This window comes from Phacochoerus africanus, chromosome 10 (genome assembly GCF_016906955.1).
Source record: "Phacochoerus africanus isolate WHEZ1 chromosome 10, ROS_Pafr_v1, whole genome shotgun sequence".
Lineage (NCBI taxonomy): Eukaryota > Metazoa > Chordata > Mammalia > Artiodactyla > Suidae > Phacochoerus > Phacochoerus africanus.
Window position 1 is genome coordinate 134,534,893 of NC_062553.1, and position 8,307 is coordinate 134,543,199.

General features: G+C 43.5%; 1 long non-coding RNA gene across 1 annotated transcript; it reads left to right on the top strand.

Moving 5' to 3' along the window:
* Positions 1-4,684: 4,684 nt before the first annotated feature.
* Positions 4,685-7,271, top strand: LOC125137981 (uncharacterized). The gene is made up of 3 exons (XR_007137553.1): positions 4,685-5,188; positions 5,983-6,093; positions 6,747-7,271. It is a non-coding gene; the product is annotated as an uncharacterized LOC125137981 (long non-coding RNA).
* The last annotated feature ends 1,036 nt before the right edge of the window (positions 7,272-8,307 follow it).

The following is an 8,307-nucleotide window of genomic DNA, read 5'->3' on the forward strand; positions in this document are numbered from 1 at the left end:
TCACTTTTGAAGTAAAAGAGAACCTTTTTCTCCATGAGGAAAAACAGACGCTCAAACAGCCTGTCGGATGAGGTCATCACAGTAAACAGTAGGCATGCTTAATTTAAGATTAATTAGGTCGGTAGAAATTCTATGTTGATTCAGTCAGGGACTAAATGCAAACATCCAAGGATCTTTTTCCATCAAACCACCTCCTATGTAATAATAGTATCCATTATTCTACTATAATCATCTTGAAACATCTCTCACTCTGCTCACTCTGGATATCTTTTTTTTTTTTTTTTCCTCACTGAGGTTATATTTCCATAATCATGAACTTGAAAAAGCCTAGAAATAAAATAAATTTAAGATGTATTTGTCAAATGGATCTCACAACACTAATGGCTACGTTGGTTCTTTCAACCCAAGAATTCAATCTAATGTGAGGACATCCTTTGACTTAAAGAGAAGATTTCCCTTCTGAAAACCAGAAGTTTAGTGAGGAGATTGACGGTCCGTCTGTGTTATTGTTATTGGCTCCAGACCTGCAGGGGGGGAAATAATTTCAGATCAACCTAAGCTCTAAAAGCTAGTTTTTGTTTGAGTATCTGGAAAGTAGTCAACAATCCTCTCCATTTCACATTTCCTGTGGTTTATGCGATAAGAAAATTCCCTGCAGGTCTTAGCAGACCTGCTAGCTAAAGATCCACAGAGGGTTTGCCCCCGATCAGAGGCGAAACATACTGCTGAATTCATTGACATTTTCATCTTACGCACTTAGCATGCAATATCCTCTCCAAAGAGATATAATCTATCGCTTTTACAATGTGTAACGGTAGGCAGGGTATTTTTTTTTTTTCTAATGTAAAAAATAACTGTGCCAAGAATGACTTATTTGAATTTAACACACAAGCTGCAGCTGGTCACTAAAACCCATTTGTGGCTTGTCAAAGAAATGTGTGGAATCACAGAATCATTTTCCCTGTTGTAGCTGCCCATCCGTGTGTGCAGAAATTGAACATTTCTGATTGGATTTATGAACGACTTCTCCAAGAAACTCCTTTTTGCACTCAAAATACCAAAAAGACAGATTTGAAAACCATAACACTCGCACTTGGGCATCACTTCTCACGCTTCACACTGCTTCGGCAAGTTCCAAACTGCTTCTACAGCCACAGGAGCTTTCTTTAAAAAATGAGGCAACTGGTGTGTAGCAAACAATTTCCTCGAGATTGGCTGGTCAGTCTGGTAGGGACCTAGGAAAATTAAGACACCGGCGTTTTCTCTTTCTCCTGAAACACAACGAACACAATGTTTACAGACTTGGAATTTCCATTTCAAGACTCACATGCTGCCTACTCACCCGCCAGTCACCACCACCCCAGCCTAGACCTAATGGCCATTAACTCAGCGACACCAGTCTTCAAGTCCAATGGGGCCTCTTATCTACTCTCCTCCACTGCCACACTTACTTCCCATCTCTTCTTTTTCTTCTTCTTTTTTTTTTTTTTTTGGGTCTTTTTAGGGCTGCACCCAAGGCATATGGAAGTTCCCAGGCTAGGGGTCAAATTGGAGCTACAGCTGCCAGCCTGCGCCACAGCCACAGCAATACAAGATCAAAGCCACATCTGCAACCTACACCACAGCTCACGACAACTGCCAGACCCTGAACCCACTGAGCAAGGCCAAGGATCGAGTCTGCGTCCTCACAGATACTAGTCGGGTTTCTTACCACTGAACCACTACGGGAACTGCCTACTTCCATTCTATTATCCTCGGCTTGCTAGGAAGTCAGGATATTGGACATAGTGGCTTCCCTAGGAAGTCAGGTTATCGGACACGGGCTGCTGCTTAAAACAATTTTATTTATCTCATCACTTGCTGATGGTTCTTCAGGACAACTGAGTCAGTACTGCCACGAGCCCAGAACCACGTGATTCTGATACACAGCCAGACTGAGAAAAAAAACTTATGTGATTCCCCCTGAGAGTCATTCCAAACCTGACCGATGCTCCTCATGTTCTCGGGCCCACTCAGCGCTTCCCACAACCTCTAGTACTGTGTTTTTTAAATACTTGAGTATTAGAAACTCAAGTATTGATCACATGGGTAAACAGAAGATGGATGAATTGATAGTGGGAATTGGGTAAATTTTATCACTTAGCCTATGTTCAGTTACTGATTTATTTTTATTTATTTGTTTATTAATTTTTTTTAGGGCCACACCCACAGCAGATGGAAACAAGGTCCCAGGCTAGGGATCAAATCAGAGCTGGAGCTGCTGGCCTACACCACAGCTCACACCAGGTTGTGAAGCTGGATTCTTAAGCCGCGGAGCAAGGCCAGGGATCAAGCCTGAGTCCTCATGGATACTCGTCCGAGTCATTGCCACTGCACTACAAGGGGAACTCCCAGGTTATTGATTATTTTATAAGCAGCCACAAATTAGCAGCTCACAAGGATATTTTGTTTGGCTGTTGAAATGTTGGCCCAAATGGTATGTTTTTAAATATTTGGATTAATTGGCAACATTTGAACATTGGGAGATTTCATGTAAAATTTGCATTTCCAGCTTTTCTTGGGAAAAAACCATGACTATTTGGTAATGTTGAATTCACTTTCCAGCAGGACTACCATTAGCTGAAGAAGACTGGGTGGCTCCTTTTGGCCAGCGCATATGCCCTTTTTTTATGCCACAGTCCTCTCTTTTCCCTATTGCCTCTCTAAGACCAAGGCAAAGTGCCATTCATTTTTCATCAGCAAGCCTGTGATTCTGTTCTTCTGTTAACTAGCAACTTCTTTTTAATTACCTGTGCAGTTCATAATCAGAATCATAATAATGGTTCTGATCTGACTGATAAGGTTTTGGAATAAAACGTTCAGACCGAAGACTTGTACTCTAGTCTTACCTTGATACCAAAGTTGTAATCTTAGCCAAGGGTTCTGATTTTCTAGTCCAACTTATTCATCTTCAAAAGGAAGGAGTTAGACCGTATCAGTGGTTTTCAGACTTAAGTCTCAACCTCTGGTACCACAAAACTCACAATAGGCACTCAGATGCTATTTGGATGATTCTCAAAACCTAGTGGAAATTCCATATTCCTAGGACTGCTGTTTATAGCAACTTACAATTGTACTAATTAAATATGGCTATTATAAATAGAAATGAGGACAAGATAAATTGCTTTTTTTAATAAATGCAGTTTTCCAGGTTATTTTTCAAAATATGGAGCCTGCAGAAGCCTTTGGTAGAGAAATGTTTGGGAACCATCTTTAACATTCATTCTTTTTTTTTTAAGGGCCACACCCACAGCATGGGAGTTCCCAGGCTAGGGGTCTAATCGGAGCTACACCTGCCAGTCTACACCACAGCCACAGCTGTGTGTGATCCAAACCGCATCTGTGACCTCCACCACAGCTCACTGCAATGCCGGATCCTTAACCCACTGAGCAGGGTCAGGAATTGAACCCACATCCTAATGAATACTATGGCTTGTTACCATTGAGCCATAATGGCAACTCCCAACATTCGTTGTTAATGGAATAAATTCTGTGTAAGCATTGATATGCCCTTTTCATTCTCATGCCTATACGGGGAAAATTGAAATAGCATCTAATTTTCCTCCTTCCTCACTGCTAGTTTTTGTAACCTTTTTGTTCTTTTTTTTTTTTTAAACTTTTTTTTTTTTTTGTCTTTTTCCAGGGCTGCACCCGCAGCATATGGAAGTTCCTAGGCAAGGGGTCCAATCTGAGCTACAGCTGCTGGCCTACACCACAGCCACAGCAACGCCAGATCCAAGCTGCATCTGCGACCTACATCACAGCTCACAGCAACGCCAGATCCTTAACCCACTGAGCGAGGCCAGGGATCAAACCCACAACCTTATGGTTCCTAGTCAGACTCGTTAACCACTGCGCCACGATGGGAACTCCAACCTTTTTGTTCTTAATTCTTCCTCTAATGGTTAGTTCACAAGCAATTAGCATCTTCTCGAGTGCAAAGCATGAGAAATAAAAGGAGGGCTTTCACCTGGAGGCCCTTGGACACTGCTGAGCTTAGTAAATGGAAGGCGAGATTATTATTATTGTTAATAACCATCTCAGCAAGGAGGGAGGGATACGCATGGCAGATCTTTTTACTTTGCACCATCATCCAGCCCTTATGCCACTGTAGCTTTAATGTTCCAAGAAAACCTCTTAGCAGTGTCTGGAAGTTGCTTTCCAGTCTCCTTGGAGAGTGTCTAACAGAATTAGCTGATGTGCCCCACCGCCTGGGCAGGTGGGGGAGGGGAGGGTGGCTTTAGCGTGACTGAGGCATCTCCGCATTGACGTGAAAGTGAATTTAACACACTGTCTTGGAAAAAAAGGTGGACGTGCCTCAGGAAGGGCAGATTCCACATTTTCTTTCTGCCACGTCTCTCTCCGAGATCTCCTGCTCCATCAGGTCTGGTATCGGGAGAGGGAGGAGAGAAGGATGCCGTTGCTCACAGCAAGCAGCAAGGAGAGTCTGCATCATACAGGGTGGTGTCTGCCTTTCTCTCCAGCTCTCAGAGCCATTCTCTGCATAACAGCTGGTGGCTATGCAGCCTTCTAATACCGCTCCTTCCTGATACTGGCTGCTTTTCTTGCCGGAGAGTGTTGGACTTATTTCAGGTTGATGTCATCTCCCAATTAAGGAAACCTTCCTTGAATCTGAACCCTGAGGCAGGAGCAGACATGACACTTGCTAGACTTTTCAGAGTCACCACGTGAAAACCGAAGCACCCAAGGAACTGGCAGGGGAAGTGGGTGAGGGAGACACTCCAAGAGGCCCCCCAGCGGGGCAGGCGGGGTCCAGGGCGCATGACGCATGCGCAAAACGCTTCCCAGCTCGCTACCACGGGCCACACTGAAAACAAAAGTACAACCTCTGGCTCATCTGTCACTTCTGCTCCTGACACTGCACCAATCTCCTTATGGACTGCTAAGGATCAGGCTGATTTTTCATGAAAGCTAAAACGGGATATGAAGTAAGTAGAAGTACAGCTCTTTAAGCCAGTCTTCAGAGATGTCACTGAAGCTGGTTTCTTCATGCAAAAGTCACCTCAGAAGACAGGAAGATCTTTGGAGAAGCTCATGAAATTTGTTTTCCAGCACATGGCCATTTACCGAGTTACGAACGCCCCATCTGGAAATGCTGAGTCCCGACGCCAAGGCTGCTGTTCAGCAGGTGCGCGATCTGGGGCGGGGGCGGGGGCGAGGCGAGGGAGGCATCTTACGTTTGCCCCTTAGGTCTGACCTTCTTACGCACCAGAAGCTGTTGCCTGGTGCTGTGCTGAAGAGATTCCGAGGTTGTAACCCAGACCGCATGAATGACTGCAGCACTCTATTAGCAATGCCTGTTAGGGACGAGCGTGTATAGTGATGGAAATAATAGCTGATAAAGTCCATGTTTTGAATAGATTGTCTAACTTTTTTAATTCAACATTTTGAGGCTTTTTTTTTTTTCCTTTTTATTACCACACCTGTGGTAAATGGACGTGCCTGGGCTAAGGGTCGAATCAGAGCTCCAGCTGCCAGTCTACACCACAGCAATGCCAGGTCTGTGCCACGTCTGCAACCTACACCACAGCTTGTGGCAACTCTGGATCCTTGGCCTACTGAGCAAGGCCAGGGATCAAACGCACATCCTCATGGATACTAGCTGGGTTCTTAACCTGTGAAGCCACGATGGGAACTCCCAGGCTTGCTTTTTTTTTTAAACTCACTGTATTGCATAAACTGTACTCCATGTGTACAGTAGAGGGTGCTACTTAGAGATGCTTATTTGAATAGCAGATTCCATATACTGCATTCCATATGTACAGTATAGGGTGCTGCTTAGAAATGCTTATTTGAATATATTACTGGTCAGAAGCAAATGCTCCAAAAAGGCAAAAAGAAGAAGCAGGATATGAAAACAGTTAAATTCGGAAATCTCACACACATCTCTTTGACGATGTCCTCATTTTCTTCCCCTAAAAGATCAAGACCTAAGCAAAACATCTCCATCTGAAGGAAAAAAAATACAGTTACCAAGATCTTCAATCAATAGTGCACCATTGCTAACCTAGCACATACTCTCACGGACAAAGAGTAAGTGGGAAATGCTATTCTGACAATTTATTGATAAACACGCAATGGCTAGAACAGCAAAATCTGGAAATATAATGATAAAAATAGCTAATATTTTTAACCACTTTATAAAATGCGGAACACTTTCCACAATAATAATGATGATAAATAGTTCCCATTTATTGAGCATTGACCACATGCCAGGCTCAGTGCTAAAAGCATTTCACGTATAACTTTCAATGTGTGTGTGTGTGTTTTTAAACGTCACTGGCGTGTGGCTGACTTACAACGTTGCAGTAGCTTCAGGTATACAGCATCAATGAGTTTTAATTTAATACCTTTAATGAGCAAATGCATTATTTCGTTATTACGACTATCTAAGAAATAGGAATTATTTCTATCCTACGTTTACAGAAACCAAGGAAACCAGAGGTCAGGTGACTTGCCTAAGGTCACTGGAGGTGACTAATGTCAACGCTTGAATGTAGATAGTCTCCGTCCAGAACTCTTGGTCATGAATCATTACAAAGACATGGACCAGACAGAGCAAGGGTCCTCCAAAATGGGCTGGACACATCTGTACCCCGGAACCTGGGCAAAGCCAGAGTGCAAGGCAGTGGCCATTCTGGAAGCTGCACACGGACCCTGACTAACATGTCTTTTGCTTCCTCCAGATGTTAAAGGAAAATTCCAAAGAGCTGCCCTTGGCTGTTGACTGACTTACCCATTGTCAGACTCTCACAATGTGAAGACCTTCTTACGTGATTTGGAGGAGAGGAGGTATTTTAAACATCAACTGGAAGTTCAGACAGTTTGCCCAATCGATTCTGTCCCTGGGGAAGAAAAATCATGTCATCAAATTGGAATCAGAGTTCGAATCCTGTGATGGCTCTTTGCTCTTGGTTGGTTTTGACTTCCTGTGCATGGGGCATGAGCCCTGGGAGAGTCACATGGTAGGGTACCGTTACCTACGCCCCAATAAATCCAATGATTTTGTCTCCTCCATTTTAAAAGGCTCTGTTACCAAATACAATCCCTTCCCTCTTGCCATTGTCTTTTACTGGGCAGAGTACGTGTTGTTTGAAGATGATGATGCAGCAGTGAGTTCTGCTAGAGAAATGGAATTTATATCCTGTTCTGCTCCAAAAGTCACATCCCACTCCAGCATTGAAAACAACAGGTTTATTAAAGTCATTTAATTGGTGCAATCTAATTTCTTTCTTTCAAATGTGGAGGAGCCAGGCAGGCTGAAGAATAATGTCTTGGCTCTTCAGAGGTTTCCTTCATAAGACATGACTTAGAGTCTTTAGTAGGCATTAAAAAAAAAGGAAACCCGATATATATTTGGAGAGAAATATTTAATAATACTTCAATAAGATGTAAGCAGAAACCTACTTCTTCCTCTGTACATAAGCATGATTAATGGGACCTCATAGAACTGGAATTTTATAAAGGATTCCATTTGTAAATAGACTTTCAGAAAATGTTTAGTTGATAGCTACCAAAAATAAATAAATAAATAAACCTGCTAGTCTTTCATAATAAAATGTTCATATCAGGAGCTCCCAAATCAGATATTTACCTCTTTGGGAATTCACATGACAGCCAGGGAGTCGCCCTGTAAGTTAAGAGGTTGAGTCAGTCAACATCCCAGCAGAAAACAGACAGCACACTCAGATTGGATAATTCAGTATGAGTTTAATAAAAGGCATGTTTACAAAGGTGTGAAGGCTCTGGGAAATCACCCGGAACAATGCTCTACTCCAAGACACTTATGTCCTGAGTGTGGAATGCGATTCATCCCAAGTTTCCAAAGGCAAGAGCCGGAAGCACTTACCAGAGGAGAAGGAACGAGGAAGAGAGAGGGGGAGGGGAGACACGGAGCCAGGTGCCAGTGACCATGGAGCTGCGGTCAAGGTCTACCCTCAACAGCCCCCAGAGTGAGACCAAGAAAATAAACGCCCAGAGCTCATCCTCTTTTCTTCTTCTGCTTTGTACCCAGCTTTCCAAAGGGATGTCCAACAGAGGCTAGCTTCCCAGGGCACAGAGCAGAGTGAAGAAGAACAGAACTGAGGGAGAGAAAGGGAGAGTGAAGGAAACGCCTCGTAAAGAGGTTTCTCCATGTGCTGCTGTGCCTGCGGCAGGAGGAGGGAACGGAATGCCTAGCAAAGAGGAAGATGGAAGAAAAGTCAGCCGTGCTCACCTATCAGAGCAGCCTGCTCAGAGCCCCCTCCT